We start from the raw sequence: 21,984 nt of genomic DNA, 5'->3' as shown, positions 1-21,984 counted from the left end.
CTGCAGCCTCTGGGCTGGAGCTGAAGCGGTGGGAGGGTGGGTGTCAGAGGAGGTGCGAGTTGCTGAGCCGCTGGGTGGAAGTGGCAGGTGGCAGCTGCCTGGGTCTCCAGAGTTCTTTTGCATTTTAGAGGTCCCGTGATCCACCTATGTGTTGAATCATTCATTCATTCCTGTGCTGAGCATCTGCTACCCCTGCTCTGGGTGCAGAAAACACAGGTGAAAACAGGCAGCCCCATTTTCTTGTCTCCTAATCTCCTACCTGAGCCAGAACTGGGAGGGGTATGAAACTGTTAGAGGATTCATGAACATGGTGATATTTCAGGTACCTACCAAGGTGTTTCCACTTAGGACACTTCTGGATGTGCGTGGCTGACGTCCCTAACACGGCGACTGGTCCTTGTAATTCCCAGCCTTAGGACATCTGCTCAATCCTGTGAGTACAGGGTTCCTGGGTTTGCAGCAGCTAACTTTAAGTGGGGGGATGAAATCCAATTTACTGCTTAGTGACAGATGGTTGGCAAATCTTGACGATCCTAAGTAACACCAAATAAGAATGACACACCCGATTGTGAAGGCTTTCATACTTAGAGTTGTCAAATCATGTCAGCTTCCTACCACCGCGAGCCTCTCTCTCATCCATCAATCCCTCCTTCCCCTCTCCACTGTCCCAGCTCAGTCCCTCATTATCTCCTGCCTAAAATTATTGCGTCTCTTTTCTGGCTCTTTTCTCCGTCCCCATTCTCCCTGCCTTTGAAATCATCCCACATAACGCTGCCAGATTAATCTTCTTAAAGCAGAGCTTCGATCACGTCATCCCCTGGCTCAGAAATACTTTGTGATTTCTTCACTGTTTATTAAATTACGAGAACCCTCTTTTGGCTCATCCCAAGGCAAGTCCCCCCCCCACCCCCGCCATGCGGCCACGCTTCCCCTCCCTGTCTTTCCCCTTCCCAGCTCACCTTTGGCATGCCAGCCGATCAGACGTTTTCTGGTCCACACACTTGCTCTGCATGTTTGGGCTTTTCTGCTTTTGTTCTTCCTGGTCCTCTGGCCAGAACGCCTCTTCTCATGATCTCTGCCTAGCGGAGACTTCACCAATGAAAGCTGTTGTCATAAAGTGGATTCTGGCTCATGACAACCCATGCATTGAGAGCACAATGGCTCCCGAGGATGTATCTTTTGGAAGCAGATTTTTCGGCCAAGGCCTTTCCGGGTGGGTCTGAATGACCAACCCTGTGGTGAGTCATCGAGCACTTGACCATTGGTGCCACCGGGACCTTTACTAATCGCTTATGGATCGTCTGAGTCATCTAGAATGGCCCAACAAAACTCCCATGAGCGATGACTGAGGACGTCCCAAACGGATTCTTAAACGGCTCAGGAGGCTACAAGTCTGCTCTCAGGGGACAAGCTCTAGGGGAGGGCTTCCTTCTGTGGAGGAAGGTCCCAGGCTCGTTTCAACACGCATGGCCTGGTGCTGCGTGGAGATCTCCATGTGTCTTGGCATCAGACTTCCCCTGGGCATGGCAGCCCTGCCCCTCAGTGTTGGGCAGCCACTTCAGCCCCATGTGCTGGCACTGTGAATGGCAGCTCCGCACTCCAGATGCAAGTGGATGGGCATCTGACTCTTTGAGGCCTAGGGAGTTACAGCCCTGTCCTTCGAGAGCCCAGCTATTGGAGCTCAATCCTTTGAGACCATGGCAGTTCTGCTTGCTGTCCTTGTCTCTAGCTTTGACTTCCTGGTTCCTTGGTCACTTAGCCCTTGAGCCCCTTGGGCCTGGTGGGCCAGCTCGGAGGCACTCAAGAAATGTAAGTTTTTCTGTGGGGTTTGCATTTGTTGATGCCCCTTATCCTTTCTTTCCTCTCCTTTCTCGCCTTTGTCATGGAAATGCCTCCCTGGAGCCTGTTCCACTACTGCATTCTAGAAGAACCCTGGCCATGTACGATGTACTTGTTGGGCTGTGAGCCCCAAAGGTTGGTAATTTGAAACCACCAGCTGCTCTGCAGGAAACAGATGCGGCTTTCTACTTCACTAAGAGTTACCGCCTCAAAGTCCACAGTGGCTGTTCTCCCCTCTCCTGTAGAGGTGCTATGAGTCGACATCCATTTGACTTATAAATGAAGCGCATCTCGCCCTAGGATGGAATTTAAGACTTCTGGGATGGTAGGATGGGATGAAAGTGTTTTGCCTGTGGCAAGATCATGACTTTTGGGGGGCCAAGCAATAGAATACTGTGTGCTGAATTGTGTCCTCCCATAAATATGGGTCAACTGGGCTAGGCCATGGTTCTCAATGGTTTAGCAGTTACATTATGATGGACTCAACCCCTGGATGAGATCTGATGTGATCAGTCCATCAGCTGTAAGAGGATTGGGGTGGAATGCACCAAGAGCAGGTGGTAGTGCGCACCCTAATTTATCTTACAAGAGATAAAGGGAGAGAGAAGCCTATATGAGGGGGTACTGTCAAAAAACTGGAATTGGGCTGGGCAGAGCAGAACTTTCATAGTCTGCATTTTTCCAGCTAGGCGAGCATCGAGCAACTCACTCTGAGTTAGTGCACCCAGTGGTGTCCCTGCGAAGGTTCTTTCTGGTCACAGTGATTTTTTTTTTTTTTTTTTTGGTAAAAGCAGTTTTGCTTGAACCTCATGTTTTGTGATGGCTGATTTAAGAGAAAAGCGCGCCTGTGAGATTTTGTTTCCTGCTTGGGAAGAATGCTGCCAAACTGTTGTGATGTTGAGCACCGCTGACAAGGACAGCGCTGTGGGGAAAACTCAAGTGGATAAGTGGTTTTCTTGTTTCAAAACGATGAAATGTTGACTGATGACAAACCATGTTCTGGATGTCCGTCAACTTCCTGAAAATGTCGACTCATTGTGCATTTGGAGTTCGTTCCACCAGGTCAGACTGTTAATCAAGCTTTCTATTTAGACGGTCTGAAAGACAGCTTAACAATGTGTGACAAAAAGGACCTGATTTGTGGCAGACTGGGAACTGGCTTTGCCACCACACCAATGCGCCCGCTCATGCAGCCATCTCAGTGCACCAGGTTTTGGCAAAAACAGCATGCCCCTCTTGCCCCACGCACCTGACCTCGCTCTATGCAACTTCTTTTTGTTTCTGCAAATGTAGAGGGACTTGAAAGGACAGTGATTTGATGGCATAGAGGTAAAGAAAAAAAACAAAAAAACAAGGGAGGTGCTGTCAGCCATCCAAACAGGTGAGTTTGAAAACTGTTTCCAAGAATGGAATCGCAGATTTGACAACTGTATTAAGTGTAATGGAGAGTACTTTGAAGGTGATAAGATTGTTCTGTAAAAAAAAATTTAAATACATACCTTTGTGAAAAAAAATCCTTTTTTCGGGGGTGAGGGAGGGTGTTCTCTCTACAACCAAGACAGGAGAGACTGGGATGGAGTGTGCCCTTTGGACCGTAGATCCCTGTGCTGACCCTCTTTAATCAGAAGATAGAAAGCTGTGACCCCAGATGGCAAGAAGCAGTAGCAGAGGAAGGGGCAGCAGAGGCAGTGGAATGGGCATGGGACAGAGTGGCGGACTTCCCAGTCCATGCAGCAAGGAAGTTGAGCGCTTTCCGGCAGGAGGGTTGTTGGTGGAGCTAAGCTGGCTGATTCCCAGGATGAGAAAGCTGAGGGCTTTGGGCAGGATGCTTGCTGTCAGAGTGGGGTGTCTCTGGACACTTATTAGCAGAGCTAAAAAGACTGTGTAACATTATTTAAGCATGTGGGGGGCCAGGCCAAGGAGTCAGGGGCCTGAGAGAGGCCATGCCTGCAACAGACTTAGATAGAGGAGACTGTTGGGTCAAAGAACTATATGCTGAGAATTTCCGATCCCGGATTGTCACCTGGAATTTCCCTAAGAAACGTCATAACTGTGAGTATGAGTACCAATGTGAGAATTATCGAGCCCGCTATGGGAGGGAGCCATGGGAGGGATGGCTGGTATTAGAATTGATGAGAGCGTTGAAGGGTGTAGGCATGTGTGACCTGCCTCATAGAAGTCAGCCTTGGAAAGCCTGTGCTAAGAATCGTGATTCTCCTGGGCCTCTCCCTGAAGTTAGAGGAGGCCAGAACCTGCCCCCATGCCATTTGCACACCCCTAAGTATATATTTATGGAGCCCTGGTGGCATAGTGGTTATGAGTTGGACTATGATTCACAAGGTCTACAGTTCAAAACCACCAGCGGCACCCCAGGAGAAAGATGAGGCTGTTTGCTGTCATAAAGAGTTACAGTATTGGAAACTCACAAGGGCAGTTCTGTTGTATAGGGTCGCTATGAATCGGCATTGACTTGTTGGCAGAGAGTTTTTAACCATGGATGTTTTACTCTTGACCCCGTACCTGCGATGTCCTCGGTTTGTAGATAAGGTTTCCTTTGTTATGTTAATTGTGCTCTTTACTGGCGTATGGTGATATCTAGATATAATCACTTGTGAATGATAAAAATAGCGGATAGACACAGAAGATTGTGTACACATCGAGGAAGCCAAATACCTGTGAGGACACCGTAAAAGTCAAGGAACACCCAAGGCTATCGGCATGGCCAGGGCACCTGCTGTGGACGTAGCCTCTAGAACTGTGAGACCATAAATGACTGTTCTAGAAGGGTACCCCCTTGTGGTATGTTTTGTTGTGGCCATGCAAGGACACTAAGACACTGTGTGTGTAGGCGGTGACTTCATCCGGGTCGTCATAATCCAATGGTGTGAGGGAATGGATGACAACGTTCCGTTCTTCAAGCCCAAATGACAAGATTGATGACTCTAGAGTCTCTGATGGTGTCTTCTGCTCCTGGCAGAGGACAGAGACCCCGGGGGCACCCTGTCTCTTCCTAGAGCCCACGGGTCCTAGGAGCACCAGGAGGAGCTGGAGCGAGCGGTGAGGGTGGAAGCCGGAGTGACCCAGCTAAAGGGAAGCTCGCCATTCTAGACGGACCCTCACTCTAGGCGTGGAGCAATGGCGGTGGAGCCTTTTAATTAAGGGAACTTGATAGCAATGCTCTGGCTGCTGGAGCAATTAGATCATTTGAAAAGGCTAAGAAGAAACACTAAAGAGGCAGGTAATGAGAGCTACGCGAACCTGTATGTCTATGACTGATGATATGAAACATCTGCCTACCAGAAGCAACCTGAATATTTAATTTGGTGGATTTATAAATATTTAACAACATTCAAATATTTAGCTACTCAAATTGCCTTTCTAAAAAAAAAGATTCCCCCCTCCCCCCTGAATACAGGCCCATTTTTCTTAAGGCACAATGTAGTCTAAGCAATTCATTTAGAAAATCATTTCTGACAACTTCCCATCGATTATGTTGCTGAACACATCTCAAGGCCAGAGCCGTCTGATACCCTGATCTGAGGTCGTGCAGCCAGAGCCCGGCCTGGCTCTTGCTCATCACGCACGATGGCAGAAAACCTCTCCTGATTTCTTGACGTTAACAGAGTGCATCCTCGCCTCGTCCTCCCCCCGGGAGTCTCACAAAACTCTTCTGGGCCAAATTGGGCTCCCAAATAGAAAATATATGTGTGTCTGTGCGCATCGATGAGGTAATGGTTCATAACAACGACACAGCGGGGATGGAAAGGTGTGAAAAGGGAGGTGACGTTATGGGTTAAGGTGTTCTCCCCACTCCTCCCAAGTCACGTGTTGGAGTCTAACCCATATCCTTCGATATGTTAATGAGACCATTATCAGGGTTGGGCGTGTCCTAAAATAATCACATCTGAGCTATAAAACGCCCCCAGCAGATTAGACATAGTGCGAGGCACAATACCCCAAACGGGCGAAAACCCCCAAACCAAACTCACTGCCCTGGAGTCCATTCTGACTCCCCGGGGCCCTAGAGGACAGGGGAGAGCTGCCCAGTGGTTCTGAGGCAGCCACGCTTACCAGGAGTCGGTCTCGCCATCTTTCTCCTGAAGGGTGGCTGGTGGGTTTGAACGGCTGACCTTGCGGTGAGCAGTCCAACAAGTGACCCCTTATACCACCAGGGCTCCTGACGAGTGGGGGAAGACAGGTGCTGTGTGACTATTGCTGAGAAGTGGAGGAAGACTGGGGCTACAGAATGCGAAAAGAGAGAGGCTTTCTTCAGAGCTGGCAGAAAGAGTGCCCTCCCTAGAGCTGAGCTCCAAATTCAGGAGCTTGAACTGCGAGAAAACAAGTTTCTCTTCTTGAACTGCCTCATCTACCTGTGGCTTTTTGTGACAGGAGCTTTAGGAATCTAGGACAACGGGGAAGACAAATCTCTGGGCCTTTGGTACCACAGACACACAGTCTAGGAAAGATGCACTTGGAAATGGTTGTTCTTAGGGGTATATGAGGGGGGTACCCCCTCCAAAAAATGGCAGAAAGCTCTGCTGGACAGAGTTTTCATACCACAAGTTTCCACTCTAGGTGAGCACTGAGCAACTCGCTCTGAGTTAGTGCACTCAGTGGTTTCTCCTGGGAGGGTTCTTTCTGGTCACGGCGAATTTTTTCATAAAAATAGTTTCATTGGAACCTTGTTTGTTTCGTGATGGCCTATTTAAGAGAACAGTATGCGGCTGTGAAATTTTGTTTCCAGCTTGGGAAAAACGTTGCAGAAACTGGGGATATTGAACGAAGCTGGCCAAGATGGTGCTATGGGGAAAACGCAAGTGCACCTGTAGTTTTCTCATTTCAAAAAAGATGAAATGTCCATAGATGACAAACCTTGCTCTGGATGTCCGTCAACTTTCCCAAATGTGGACTCATAGTACATTTGGAGTTGGTTCCACCAGGTTAGACTGTGAATCAAGCTTTCTATTTAGAGGGTCTGAAAAGATAACGTAACAGTGTGTGATTAAAAAGGCCCGATTTGTGGCAGATGGGGAACTGGGCTCGCCACCACAACAATGCACCTGCTCACATAGCTGTCTCAGTGTGCCAATTTTTGGCAAAAACAGCATGCCTCTCCTGCTTCACACACCTGACTCACCTGACCTTGCTCCTTGCAACTTCTTTTTGTTGCTGCAAATGCAGAGGGACATGAAAGGACAGCGATCTGACGAAGAAGAAGCGGCGAAGAAAAACTGAGGGAGGTGCTGTCAGCCATCCAAGCAGATGAGTTTGAAAAATGTTTCCAAGAATGGAATTGCAGATTTGACAAATGTATTAAGTGTAATGGAGAATACTTTGAAGGTGATTAGGTGTTTTTTTTTAATTTAAATGCATAGTTTTGAAAAAATTCAATTTTTTTGTGGGGTGCCCCCTCGTGGAGCTGGTTCTAAGTCATGTGACCCTATGAAGCCTGCCCAGCTTGCACCATCTGCACAACCACGGTTGCAGCCACTGCATCAGTCCCTCCTCTTTTGTGCAGACCCAGCATGATGTCCCTTTCCAGGGACTTGTCTCTCTTGACACCATGTCCCAAGTACGTGAGACGAAGTCTTGCCGTCCTCACTGTTGAAGTGCATTCTGCTGGCATTTACTCCGAGTCAGACTTGTCTGCTCTTCTGGGAGCCCGTGGGGCTTTCACAAGCCTTCACCAGCACCCCACAGCATCCAGCACCCCACAGCATCCAGCACCCCACAGCATCCAGCACCCCACAGCATCCAGCACCCCACAGCATCCAGCACCCCACAGCATCCAGCACCCCACTGTATCCAGCACCCCACAGCATCCAGCACCCCACAGCATCCATTCTTCCTCAGTCTGCCTCCTTCCCTGTCATTTTCACATGTATAGTAGGTGATAGAAATAAGAATCCTTTTAGGTTAAAAACATGAAATTGAATGAAATGTGGTCATACCAATTGACATGTTTCAACACAATGATGAAGCCTTGGAAATACTAGTCTATGCTCAGAAATTTGGATGACAGCTGCCTGGCCAACCAATTGTAAGAGATCTATATTTGTACCTATTTCAAAGACAGGTGAGTTAGCAGAATGCTGGAATTATCAAACAACATCATTAATCTCACATGCAAGCAAAATTTTGCTGAAGATCGTCCAACAACAGTTGGCTACAGTGTTTTGACAGGAGCTGCCAGAAATTCTATCCTGATTCAGAAGTATGCATGGAACAAAGGATATCACTGCTGCTGTCAGATGGATCCTGGACTTTGTCTCATGTACTTTGGACAAGTGGTCAGGAGAGGCCAGTCCCTGGAGAGGGACGTCATGCTTGGGAGAATAGTGAAAGGACAAAGGCCCTCAATGAAAATGTTTACTTGGGTTTTCTCAGTTACCTAAAGGCATTCAACTGTGAGGATCATCCTCAACATCACCATCAATGGACTTCCAGAACAGTTCATTGTGCTTATGGAGAACCTTTGAAAGGAGCCCTAGTGACATACGAGGGAGGGGGAAAAGAGTGAGGAGCCGATGCCAGGGGCTCAAGGAGAAAGAAATTGTTTTGAAAAAGATGATGGGGTGAACAAGTAAATGTAGTGAAGAAAGCTGATGGTGCCCGGCTATCAAAAGAGATAGTGACTGGGGTCTTAAAGGCTTGAAGATAAACAAGCGGCCATCTAGCTCAGAAGCAACAAAGTCCACATGGAAGAACACACCAGCCTGTGTGATCGAGTGGTCCCAAAGGGATCAGTTACCAGGCATCAAAGAACAAAAAATCATATCATTGACTGCACACCTCCATGATAGGATCGCTGAAGACAAATGGGTGCATAAGCAAATGTGGTGAAGAAAGCTGATGGTGCCCGGCTATCAAAAGAGATAGTGTCTGGGGTCTTAAAGGCTTGAAGGTGAACAAGCGGCCATCTAGCTCAGAAGCAAATAAGCCCACATGGAAGAAGCACATCGGCCAGTGCGATCACGAGGTGCCCAAGGGACCAGATATAAGGCATCATGCAAAAAAAAAGATATAAGTGTGTGTATGTATGTGTATATGTATATATGTATGTGTATATATGTATATATATCATATTAAATAAAGGGGGAAGTGCAGAGTGGAGACCCAAGGCCCAAGTGTCGGCCAATGGAGATCCCCTCATAGAGGGGTTTAGGAGAGGAGATGGGTTAATTAGGGTGTGAGGTAGTATCGATGAAGAACACAGCTTTCCCCCAGATCCTGGATGCTTCCTCCCCCCAACTACCATGATCCGAATTCTACCTTGCAGGGCTGGATAGGACAGAGGCTGTACACTGGTACATATGAGGGTTGGAGGTACAGGGAATCCAGGGTGGATGATACCTTCAGGACCAAGGGTGTGAGGGACGATGCTGGGAGAGTGGAGGGTGAGTGGGTTGGAAAGGGGGAACTGATTACAAGGATCCACATGTGACCTCTTCCCTGGGAGAGGGACAGCAGAGAAGGGGGGAAGGGAGACTCCGGATAGGGCAAGATATGACAAAATAACGAGGTATAAATTACCAAGGGCATATGAGGGAGGGGGGAATGGGGAGGGAGGGGGGGGAAAAAAGAGGACCTGATGCAAGGGGCTTAAGTGGAGAGCAAATGCCTTGAGAATGATTGGGGCAGGGAATGTATGGATGTGCTTTATACAATTGATGTATGTATATGTATGGATTGTGGTAAGAGTTGTTTGAGTCCCTAATAAAATGTAAAAGAAGAAAAGAGAAAAAAATGATTAGGGCAAAGACTGTACAGATGTGCTTTATACAATTGATGTATGTATATGTATGAACTGTGAAAAGAATTGTATGAGCCCCAATAAATTGTTAAAATAAAAAAAATGATTAAAATTAAAAAAAAGAAAAAGATGATGACAACGTATACGAAGATGTATTTGACAAAATGGATATATGTATGGATTGTGGTAAGAGCCCCCAATAAAATAAAATAAAATGAAAATGAAAAACAACCAGGAAGGCTGTGCCTCTGGCTTGTGTGCTGCGTCAGTGATCTGTGAAGTTGTACTGCTTAAACCGCAACAGGCCTCCGCGTCTATGCTGGCCTCCTTGACTCCAGACTCCCATCGTCTGTGGGAGACGAATGTGGCAGCTGGCTTCTGTAAGGACTAAAACCTTGGGAACCCCACGGAGCAGTTCTTCTCTGGCTTATAGGGCCCCTGTGACACAGAAGGGTCAGTGCATTTGAATTATGGTGCTGGCGAAGAATATCGAATGCTCACGGACTGCCAAAAGAGCAAAGTAATCTGTTTTGGAAGGAGTGCCACCAGAGTGCTCCTTAGAGGTAAGAATGTCGAGACTTTGTCTCATGTACTTTGGACAAGTTGTCAGGAGAGGCCAGTTCCTGGAGAGGGATGTCATGCTTGGGAGAGCAGAGGGCCAGTGAAAAGAGAAAGACCAAGGAAAATAAAAGGATGAATATAAGGAAGAAAGGGGGAGCGGGGGCATGGGGCACTAACCCACCCAAGGGGAGGGTATTGTTTATATCTCCACAGGGAAAGAGGTACCAGACTTCAGTGCTGCAAGGTATGAATGCAACATCCCAGCGTGGAGTAGGGAACCAGTGGAGAGGTCTGGGAGGCTGGCCCCAGCACCAAAAATTAAGTGGATTACTGCCCCTCCCAGCTGGAAGAATTTGTTTCAAAGGACGACATTGATTCTGCAGCTCCAGGAGAGGGACATATCTGATCAGAGCACACGGGAGCAGATGAAGGGGGAGGAGGAGAGAGTGGAACACAGCCTGGCCCACTAGGCCGTGAAGAAGATGTTCCTGAGTAGAGCAACCAGTCCACAGAGAGAACAACATGGCTGGCCCCACTATGAGAAATAATGCCCCTCAGTGACCAAGGGCAATACAGGGGACAGCACCGGAGACACAGTTTGGGAATTGCACCTGACCTGATCCCACCACACCGAGGCAAAGCACTGGGGGAGTGCAGCGGAACAGCAAGGGAATGGAGTGGCAAGGTCCCCAGGGAATGCTGGAAGTGGACTTTGGGCCAGGGCATGGTGCCCCAACAGACTGGACTGGAAAACACTCCTAAAGGCCAACAAATAATCCTTGAACGAACTACAAGCTTTTCTTTCTTGATGTGTTTTGTTCTTTGTCAGTGGTTTGTTGTTGTTGTGAGGATGGGGCGGGACCAGGCAGGGTTTTGTTCGTAGTGCACAGGTCACGGTGAGTTGGAGCTGACTTGACGGCACCTAACAACACTCAGGCACGACCCACTTGACAACAGTGGGTTTGGTTCTGTGGGTTTGAGCTGCCCATCTTAAGCACTTCCTGCTCTGCCACTTGATACATGGCTATTAGATGTGGACTTTGGTTTTGTCTATTCCTTTAAAGAGGCTCAGGGGTCTAATGCCCTGGAAGTCATGGAAGAGACATGTGCACACCAGGCATGTGTAAGTACGGCAAAGGGGCTGTTGTTAGGTGCCATGCAGTTGGTTCTGACTCAACGTCCCGATGTTTGCACAACAGAACGCCACGCTGCTGGTCCAGCGTCATCCTCAGCAGCTTTGCTCTGCTTGAGCTCCCTGGTGCAGTCGTTGTGTTGATCCTCTGACAGGATCCGCAGTGATCATAACAGCGGCTACCAGCTATTGCTTCCAGCTGGGAGCTGGGTTCTTCTGTGCCTCATCTTGAATCCTCAAAAGGACCCTGTAAGATGGACAGTATTTGTGTCCATTGTCCATTCAAAGCCGCTGGATGCTGGAGTCCCGGGCCATCCCTTTCCCAAACATGAGAGCTGTCATTGAAAGGTCGAGGGACTGGAGATGCTTCACGATTGGAGATGGAATACTAATACTGTTGTCTTGTTGATGCCGTTCAGTTCTGACCCAGAGCAACCCTGTAGGCCAGAATAGAAATGCCCCATGGAGCTGCCAAGGCCGCCATCTTTATGGAAGCAGACTGCCCTGTCTTTATCCTGTAGAGTGACTGGGGTGCTCGAACCCACCCGCTGACCTTTCGGTTAGCAGCCGAGGGCTTAACCATTGTGCCGCCAAGTCTCCCTATATGGATATGGATTCAAACATGAACTGGTGTTCCTGGAGCATTTTATGGGCCAGCCCCTCTTCTGAAGGTTTTATAGGCATGACTTCAAGGACCACAAACCAACATGGAGTGTGGTACCATCATGAACTCCAGGGTGGGAATCACGTAAATGCCCGATTATGGGACCTCCTTCACAATGTAATCTAGGTGGCAGCTTCTTTTTGTTTTTTAATGAGTATTTTTTCTTTAAATATTTTTAATAAATCATTTTATTGGGGATCTTACATCTCTTATAACAGTTCATACATCAATTGTATCAAGCACATTTGTACATATGTTGCCATCATCATTTCCAAAACATTTTCTTTCTACTTGAGCCCTTGGTATCAGCTCTTCCTTTTAGCCTCCCCCTCCCCCACCCTCCTACCCTCATGAACCCTTGATAATTTATAAATTATTTTTATTTTCATAGTTTACACCATCCATAGTATAGAAGTAGGTTCAAGATGCATGCTTAGCTAAAAAGAACATGTTATAAAACAATGAGTTGCAGGAACAAACTTTTGCATAAAAAAAAAAAAGGTAGGGCCGTGATGCCCATACTCCTGCTCGCCTCTGGGCCTGCTGTGTCTTGCTGTGCTCAGACATGACCAGCCAATCGCACAGGCTGATCTCTGGGGAGAGTGACCAGCTGCTGCTGAACCGAGGGCCAGGGCCTGGACTGAACTGGAAGGTTGTGATGCCGCCTTCAGGCATTGTACCTCCAAGCTTCAAAAGTAGGATTTGGGGGTTCATGACCAGGGCAGGCCTGCAGGTGGAGAAGCTGGACCACCATCCTGAGCGACTCAATTGTACAACAAGGTCCACATCACCCTGCATGCCCATGAGTGTGCGGGCCTCTCAGAGCGGGCCATGAACAGGGTCAGCTTTTGTAAACACGTAGCAGTGACCATGATATAGGTCCTGCTCTTCCTTTTAGTGGCTCAGGGGAAAGGGGGTAGCTGAATGGGGAGTCCAAGGAGGGAGCGGGGGAGCCCTGCATCCTGCTGAGTCCCCTCAGTCACCTCACCAAGCCCACCCTGCTGTGCCCATTGGGGATGAGTCCTGCTGTGAAAGCAGAAGACACAGGGCCTTGACTGCCAGCCCCCGTCACGCCTGCCCTCCCTGGGACTCTCCGCACACCGATTTGAATACGCTCATCCTGCTCTCTGCAGCTCTCCAGCAAGTCATGGGTTTCTTTCCCAGCCGTGTCCTTTCTGATTCATTTCCGAGAAGCTATGATGGGGGTGGGGCGTGACGTCTTAGTTAGAAACCGGGACCTTAAATAAATCCCGTACCAAGGGACAGAAACATGCACTTTTCCACCAAATAAAAAAAGTATAGAATCAGGAAAGAAAATCTAGTGATTCACTTAACTGTGAATAGTGTAAGTTGTCATGAGAGGGTATATTAGTGGATTGCTCAGGGACTGACTGTTACCCACCACGTGGGCAGTGGAGTGCGATGTCTTAATATGGCTCTTCTACCCATGTTTCCGGACCTCTACCAAATGCTGGGAGGGTCTGTGCAAACAGGCATGCGCGACACTAAGGAGGGGTTTGGTCAGTTTGAGGAACCACTTCACTTGTCTATACGGAGTGGCCCTCTTTGAAGCAGGAGGAGAGAGAAAGCTCAGCACCACTGGAAGAACAGCTCCCAGGGCAGCAAGTTCGCGATCTCTGTCTGAAGCTGCGGAGGAGGAGCGCAGAGGCGCCAGCGGCTGAGTCAAGGAGACCATGAATCAGAACAGAGCAGCAGCACCGAGACTATGAGGTGGGCAGGCAGAGTAGCTGGCTGGCTTCTTGGCCTGAAGAGGCAGAGACCCAGGGACCATGTGGTTGAGAGGCTGAAGATGTGGCTGCTGGTGGAGGAGAGGTGTCCTTGTTGTGGATCAATGACTGTGCCCTTAATGCTTTCTGATCTTAGCTTGTGGTGACCCTTTAACTGTGACTATTGTCTGTGAATTCTGCATGGACATTCCAATGAGTTATCAAATCCAGCAGAGATGTTGAGTGCTGCAGGAGGATTGGTTGGTGTCAGCATAGGGTAAAAGAAAGATGGCGGGTGGAGTCTGTGTCTGAACCTTGCCTTGGGGCAATAGGGAAGTCAGGGCAGGTCAGATATGACCTTCACCATGCTGTTTATTCACTTTGTCTATCAGTTTGTTGTACTGTAGTGGCTTGTGTGTTGCTGTGATGCTTTGTCCCTGGTATTTGAAATACTAGCAGGGTCACCCACGGTGAACAGGTTTCAGCAGAGCTTCCAGAATAAGAATGGATAAGAATAATGAATAGGCTGTGTCCTTCTGAGGGATTAGCCACTGAAAACCTTATGACTAGTAGTGGAACACGGCCAGATATCGGGCCCAAAATGAGCTCCTCAGGCTGGCAAAGACTCACAATATGACTAAGGATGAGATCCTTCCTCAGAGTAGAGAAAACCATAGTGATATAGACGGAATAAGCTTTCAGGACCTTCATTTGCTGACGGGACATGACTCAAAATGAGAAGCAGCAGCTGTAAGCAGCCGCTCATAACCAGAAGATGGACTATACACAGTATGAATCTAGGAAGACTGGAAGTCACCGAAAATGAAATGAAATGTATAAAAATGGATATCCTAGGCAGCAGTGAGCAGAAAAATATGGGTATTGGCCATTTTGAGTCAAGTAATCATTGATTTGCTCTGTTGGGAATGACATGTTCCAGAAGAATTACACATCACACTCATCATAAAAAACAAAACCTTTAAAGATCTGTAAGTACACTGTTGCCTGTGATGGGATAATCTCTGTTCACCTACAAGGAAGTCCAGTTAATGCAACTTTCATTAAGATTTACACACCAACCCCTGAAGCCGCGATGAAGAAATGGAAGAACTCTACCCACTTCATCAGTTTGAAATTGATCAAACATGTAATCAAGATGCACTGATAATAATTGGCAATTGGAATCAGAAAGTTGGAAACAAAGAGGAAGGGACAGTAGTTAGAAAATATGGTCTTCGCGATAGAAATGGATTTAGAGATTGCTTGATAGTTTCACAAGATGAATGACTTCTTCAAGGCAAACACCTTCTTTCAGCAACATATATGGTGACTGTGTTCATGGAAGTAACTCGAGGGACCATCTCAAGAACCGATTTGAGACATTGAACCCAGAAGATCTGATGAGGGGAGGACATCAAGAGCATCAAACACGAAGAAAGTGAAAGGTCATCATAAAGCCAAGGAAGCAAGGTCAAAGTGAATGCCAGCAGAGACTCCGAAGCTTGCTATTGCAAATAGAGCCGCTGAAAGTAAATAGAAGAAATGATGACATAAACTGCACACCAGTAATTTCCAAAGGGCAGCTCGAGAGGACAGCATAAAGGATTCAAATGATATGTGCAAAGATCTGGAGTTAGAAATCTGAAAAGGAAGAACGCGTTCAGCATATCTCAATCTGAAAGGATGGAAGACAAACATCAAGCCTCAAGTTATAAAATCGAAGGATTCTATGAGCAACATATTGAACAATTCAGGAAGCATCAAAAAACAACAGAAGGAATACTCAGTCACTGTAAGAAAACAAAAACAGAAAACTGGTCGACATTTAACCATTTCAGGAGGTAGCAGATGATCAAGGACCAATAGTATTGAAGGAAGAAGTCCGAGCTGTGAGGAAGGCACTGATGAAAAGCCCGGCCCCAGAAATGGATGGCATAGCCAACGGCAGGTTTCAGCAAGCCGATGAAGCACTGGAAGCACTCACTCATCTCAGTCAAGACATGCGGAAGAACTGGTCTGGGAGATATCCATCTTTGTGTCCACTTCAAAGACAGGTGACCCAACAAAGTGTGTAACTCATTGAATAAGATTATTAATAAAATGTGCTAGTAACATTTTGCTGAAGATCTCTGCACAGCAGTTGTCACAGCACATCAACAGGGAGTCGTCAGAGAGTCAAGCCAGATTCAGAAAAGGATGTCGCATGTGGGATACTATTGCTACCATCAGATGGCTTTTGGCTCAAATACCAGAAAGATATTCACTTGTGTTTTATCGACTGTGCAAAGGCATCTGACTGATGGATTAAAGTGAACTATAGATATCAGAGAATGCCAGAAAGATATTTACTTGTGTTTTATCGACTGTGCTAAGGCATCTGGCTGTGTGTGTTACAGTGAGCTATAGATCACATTGAGGAAAATGAGAATTCTGGAACACCTCGTTTTGCTCCTGTGGAACCTGTACATGGACCAAGGGGCAGTCATCCAAACAGAACAAGGGAATGCTTCCTGCCTTAAAAACAGGGAAGGTGTGCGCATGCTGAGCAAATGTTCAGGGAAATTGGACTGTGTGAAGAAGGAGGTATTAGGGTCGGAGGAAGGCTTATTAAAACCTTTGATGTGCAGATGACACAGCCTTGCTTGCTGAACGTGAGAAGGACTTGAAGCACTTGCTGAGGAAGGTCAAGGACTTCAGACTCAGTATGGATCGATCACCACTCAGTGTAAAGAAAACCCAAATCTCTATAACTGGACCAAGAAACGACATCATGATAAACAGAAAAAAGATAGACGTGGCCAAAGATTTCATTCTGCGGGGTCTCACCATCAATGGTCAATGAGGCATCAGTGAAGAAATCAAATGATATGCTGCATTGGGCCAATGTTCTGTACAAGACCTCTTTAAAGTGTTGAAGATCAAGAATGTCAGTTTGAGGACTAGGGTACACCTGATCCAAGCCATGGAATTTTCCATTGCCTCACACGCCTATGAAAGTTGAACGATGAGTAAGGAAGGCTAAAGAAGAATTGATGCGTTTAAATGATGGTGTTGTTGGAGAATAATGTAAGTGCATGGACAGTCAGAAGTAACTAAACGATTTTGGGAGAAATATAGAGCGCTCCTTGAAGTGAAGATGGTGCGGTTATGGACACGTTGTCAGGAGAGACCAGGTTCTAGAAAAGAACACTGTGCTCGGTAAAAGTAGGAGGGCAGTGAAAAAGAGGAAGGCCCTTAAGGAGATGACTGACCGACTCAGTGGCTGCAACCATAGGCTCAAACATGAGAACAATGGGAGGACAGCACAGGACTAGGCAGTGCTTCCTTCTGCTCTGTGCAGGGCCATGGTGAGTTGAAACCAACTTGGTGGCACCTAACGGCATCTATATACTTACCTATTTTCAAAAAAGCTCCTGGAAAGTTCCATACTCTTAATTCCATTTTTTTCATGAATGCTTTGAAGGCCTCTCCCTTATAAAGGGCTCCAGTAGCACAGATCTGAGCTGGGTGGCTAGTGGACAGCTTGGCAGCCATCATTCCATGGGAGAAGAGGTGACTGCTTCCAAGACTGTAGCCTTGGAAAGAATTTGACACAGTTCTACTCTGTCCTATAGGGTTGTGATGAACTGGAATCGACCAAATAGCATTGGGCATGTCTATACACACATGTAGCATAAACACGTAGCACACACACACACACACACACGTAAGGGGGTTCAACAATTCCAGGGCAAATGGAATGAAAAGATAATGGATTTTTCCCACAAGCTTTTAAAACCTCCTGGTGCGTGAGTGCATGTGTGTATAGAGAGAAAAAAGGAAAGAAATGTATTTTAAGGAATTGACTCACAATTACGTGCACTGACAAATCTAATATGTGCAGGTCAAGCAGAAGGCTGAACACTGGCAGAATTTCTGTTACAATCTGGAGGCAGAATTCCTCTTTCAGCGAAACTTGTTTTTGCTCTTAAGGCCTGTCAGGAATTGAATGGGCCCCTGAAAACGTGTCCACTTGGCTCGGCCATGATCTCCAGAAATGTGTAGTTGGCCTTCACTTTGTCATCTGATGGAAATCGGCTTCCATTTTGTGATGTGTTGTTAATTCTAACCTCCATCTGTTAATAAGGAAGTGTTCTGGTGGTGCTGTGGGTTAGGTATTGGACTGCTAATCACAAGGTCAGCGCTTCAAATCCATCCTCTGCTCTGTGGGAGAAAGAGGAGGCAACCTGCTCCTGTAAAAATCTACAATCTCAGAAACCCTAAATTAGGTCCCTATGAGTTGCAAGGGATTTGACCTCAGTGGGTTTATGCTAATGAGTCTGGATTACTGCAGGGTGAGTCACCACTCTGACCCTGGTCAACACCCAGACTCCAGTCACAGCCTCACTTCTATCCTTATTGAACCATCACCCTGACTTGAGTCAGACTATTGAAAAATGAATTAATATAGCACAAAAGATATTCGAGACAGATGATTAAGTTAACATGTAATCCTGACTAATGTAACTTGAGTCATGCACCCTCTCAAGAGAATCTGAATTATTCGTAGCTTATTGTGAGACAAAAGGAGAGAGAACGGAGTAGAGCGGAGAGGCCCTTCACTCCCTCCAACAAGAGCCAGGAGCAGGCTGTGTCCTTTGGATCCAGGTTCGCGCACTGAGAACCTCCGAGACCTGGGGAAGATTGCTGGCGAATCAGAGGGAGATTGCCAAGAAATGCTGGGACTCTCGGACTCATTGCCCTCGAGTGGATGCCTTGTAGTGACCCTACAGCACAGGACAGAACTGCCCATGTGAGGTTCCCGGACTGTAATTCTTTATAGGAGTAGAAAGCTCCATCTTTCACCCTTGGAGTGGCTGGTGGTTTCAAACTGCTGACCTTGTGAATCAGCCCAACTAGTAACCCGTGCGCCACCAGGGCTCCGATGCTGGGACACAGATGGTACCAGGAGTCAAAGATCTTCCCTCAAAATGTACAAAGCCTCCCCCTGGAGCTGGCAACCCGAATTCTGACTGCTAGCCCCCAGACTGGGAAAGAATGCATCTCTGTTAACTCCATCCCCGTGGGGTGTTTCGGTAGCAGTAGCGCTGAGAACGATGACAAGGCCCGCTCCCAGGATGGAGGGCGATCTCCTTCCGGAGACAAGCCAACCCACGGCAAGTGTTGTTGCATTTGTTGACAGTGCCACAGAGCCCGCGGCGACTCAGAGCCACCCCATGGACAACAGGAGAGGCGGCCTGGCCTGCGCTCCTCACAATTCTGCTCCGTTGGAGCCCGCTTGTGAATGCTGTCACCCCAGCACCTGGACTAGTGCTTGCCTGTCCCCTGGGCGCCAGAGCCTAGTCAAGCCGACACCTAAAAGAGCCATCCCAGAGGGTGGAACTGCGGGGTTTTTTTCTTTTTCAGATACACGAGGTTATGATTTGATGGCTTTGTTTCCCCTAAAAGGTGGAAACCCTACTTGGTATGACATCTGTGATCAGCCCTGTCTTGTAGCTTTTTCAGAGGCTGCCTCATCCTTGTGTGTTTGGGATGTTAGTCTTCGTGCCTCAACTGTAAATTCCTCGAAGCCGGTCGAGTCCAGCCTGCTGTCTCCTCCCTTGGCACTCAGCGCTCTGCCAGACTCATGGCCAAACTGACGTAAACTGGCTTCCCATTAGCACGTGGCTTTTAGAAATAGTCTGCATTGCTGTCTCACACAAACACTCTTAAATGTATTCACAGTGTTCATCTGATTTGCAGGATCATTTATACTTACGTTTTGTAAATATAGTTCAAGTGAGTGTGAAATCGGACCATTATTGAAATGTTTGGGCAGGGAAGGAGAGATTGAAAATGGAATTTCAAGATGGATTCTAGAGGCGTGCGTGTGTGTGTGTGTGTGTGTGTGTGTGTGTGTGTGTGTGTGTTGGAAGATTTGTCAGCTACGGAGGGTGAAGAGACTTGAACCAAGGCCAATGTAATTTTTTCAACCCAAACCAAGGTTTCAATCTGCCTGGCTGTGAGAGAGGACACCTGACAGCAGGGCTTGTGCGGGGGATGATGGGTCGTCCAAGGATTACTTTTCAACAGATCCTCGGTTTGTGTGGAGGCATTGTTCAGGTTTCTCCGTTAAGGGTTTGTCCTTCTTCCTTATCTTTGTTACGGACAGACCCACCGACTGATCTATTGGCCTCAAACTTTCCACAGGCGCTAACGAGAGTTCTCTTTTGAACACAAGAAATTATGTCAGGTAGTCTGCTGGCTGTTGCGGGGGTAAAAATCAAACATACAAATTCAGGCACCTAGATAAGAACTCTCCTTTTTAAAGGAATGCGCGTGCTTAACAAAAAGATTGGCAGCTTCTGACAGATGGCGTCCTCACCCTTGGGAGGGCAGTCTGAGAGACAAGCACCCACGGAGCTGAGGGACCAGAAAGATGAGAACAGAGGGCCCAGGACCTGAGATTCCCATCTGCCACACGGATTGGAGCCTACCTCTCCGCTGAGCCCTACAGGGGCCAGTCTTGCCAAGCACTGGGGAGTCGGGCTCAAACGGAAAAACAGAATGGTAATTTAGCTCTGAAGGCATCTTAATGATGGGCAAGTCGCTTAAAATCAGTGCTTTAGAACCAGAGGGATCTTGGAGATTGTCGTGTTCCCTGAAGGTCTGCAGATGGATAGCTGCCTTCAGGTCGAGGCTGATGGCTTCCACGCAACACAGCAGCGCCTTGCTCTGTCCTGTGCTCCGCCTCACCGCTGCTGGCATGCTGAGCCCACTGTTGCTCTCCTCTGGCTAATTCACCTCCTGAGGAATCTCTCTCGTCCTTGCTGGCTCTCTGCTGCACCAAACAGGAGTTCCCCGCCCCCTGCCCCCCAACGCATGATACCTGGGTCTGAAGCGAGTGAGGTCGGCAATAATATCCTGTTGGTATTTATGGGTTCTTCACTGGCTAATTTCCAGAAAAAGGTTGCCAGATCTTTCTTCCTAGTCTACTTAGGCTGAAAGCTCTGCTAACACCTAGTCATCATGTGTAACCCTGATGCTATTTGAAATGCTAGCGCCCAAGCTTCCAGCATCACAGCAGTATGCAAGCCACCACAGTACAACCAACCGATAAGTAGCCAGTGGTGTGGGAGGAAATTATTAGATGTTTAGGAATAAGGAGGAGGGCTATAGCCGTATTGATTTTGGGAAATGATGGATCCTTTTGGCCTGATAGCTGTAGCACGAGGCCAATTTATAACTGCCAGTGGCTGCACCTGTTTGTCTTGGGCCTTCCTGAAGCCGCAGGGGGCCAATCTGTCCTGACAGAACAGGAAGTACCAAGGTCGTGAAACTCACCTTAAGCCTCCCTCATACTATGACTGATGAATGCTGGTATATAAACGTCTCAGTTCCTTCACTTCTTGGGTGGGGTAATTGAGGGTGCGTGCTCTACTCTGGCGCTTGGAAGTTCCCCAGTGGGATTGAGACCCAGTTGTCTCACATTATCCATTCAGGTAGCCTTTCCTCTCCTGTCTTACTTCCTTACCAGGTTTCCTCCACTTCACAAATAAATGTGAACTCAGATCTTCGTCTCAGCAGCTGCTTCTGGGGTGGCTCCAAGTAAGAGAACTGGGTATAATAAAGTTATGTGTCAACGTGGCTGGACCAGGATTCTCAATGGTTTGGCAGTGAAGATGTAGTAACCCTCCCCCAATCATGAGCTCTAATATAATGTAAATACTTCCAAGATCAGCCCATCAATTGAAAGAAAATTTTCTTGGGAATGTGGCCTACTTCCACTATAAGTAGATGTGGAAAAACGTATTTGCTTTTTGGTGGATTTGGATCCTGTCTCTGGCTAGTCACTTGACCTCTGGTTCTTTGGTCCTGAGCTAGTGGTTTGTTACACTTCCTGCTGATGGTGGGGCGGTCAGCAATCTGCTATGTTGTTGCTGACCTTGGATTCATTTGCATATGCAGCCGGAAGTCTACCATCTGATCTGCCAGTCACCAGCCTGGGCAGCTATGTGAATCAGGAGAAGCCTTGAGCTGGACATCTGCACCAGGGACGTGGAACTCCCCCGCCCCCTCCGTCTACAACTGCATGAGCCATTTCCTTGATATCAACCTTTGGTGTGTGTGTACATATGTAAGTTTCACTGTCTCGCTTCCCTACAAAGTCTGGCCTGAGACACTGGGTAAGGGAAACGGAACTGATTTCTGTACTACAGAATTGCCAGGGCCTTTGTCATGCTAACGTACTTTGACTATCCAAGAGAACAATCAAGTCTGAACCGTTTTCTAAGGATTTGACTACAAAACTGTATTTTTTTTCATGCAA

General features: G+C 47.5%; 1 pseudogene; it reads left to right on the top strand.

Moving 5' to 3' along the window:
• Positions 1-12,514: 12,514 nt before the first annotated feature.
• On the top strand, positions 12,515-12,828 carry LOC142461618 (pterin-4-alpha-carbinolamine dehydratase pseudogene; annotated as a pseudogene).
• The last annotated feature ends 9,156 nt before the right edge of the window (positions 12,829-21,984 follow it).

This window comes from Tenrec ecaudatus, chromosome 11, assembly GCF_050624435.1.
Source record: "Tenrec ecaudatus isolate mTenEca1 chromosome 11, mTenEca1.hap1, whole genome shotgun sequence".
NCBI lineage: Eukaryota > Metazoa > Chordata > Mammalia > Afrosoricida > Tenrecidae > Tenrec > Tenrec ecaudatus.
This window is presented reverse-complemented; position numbering and strand designations above follow the sequence as displayed.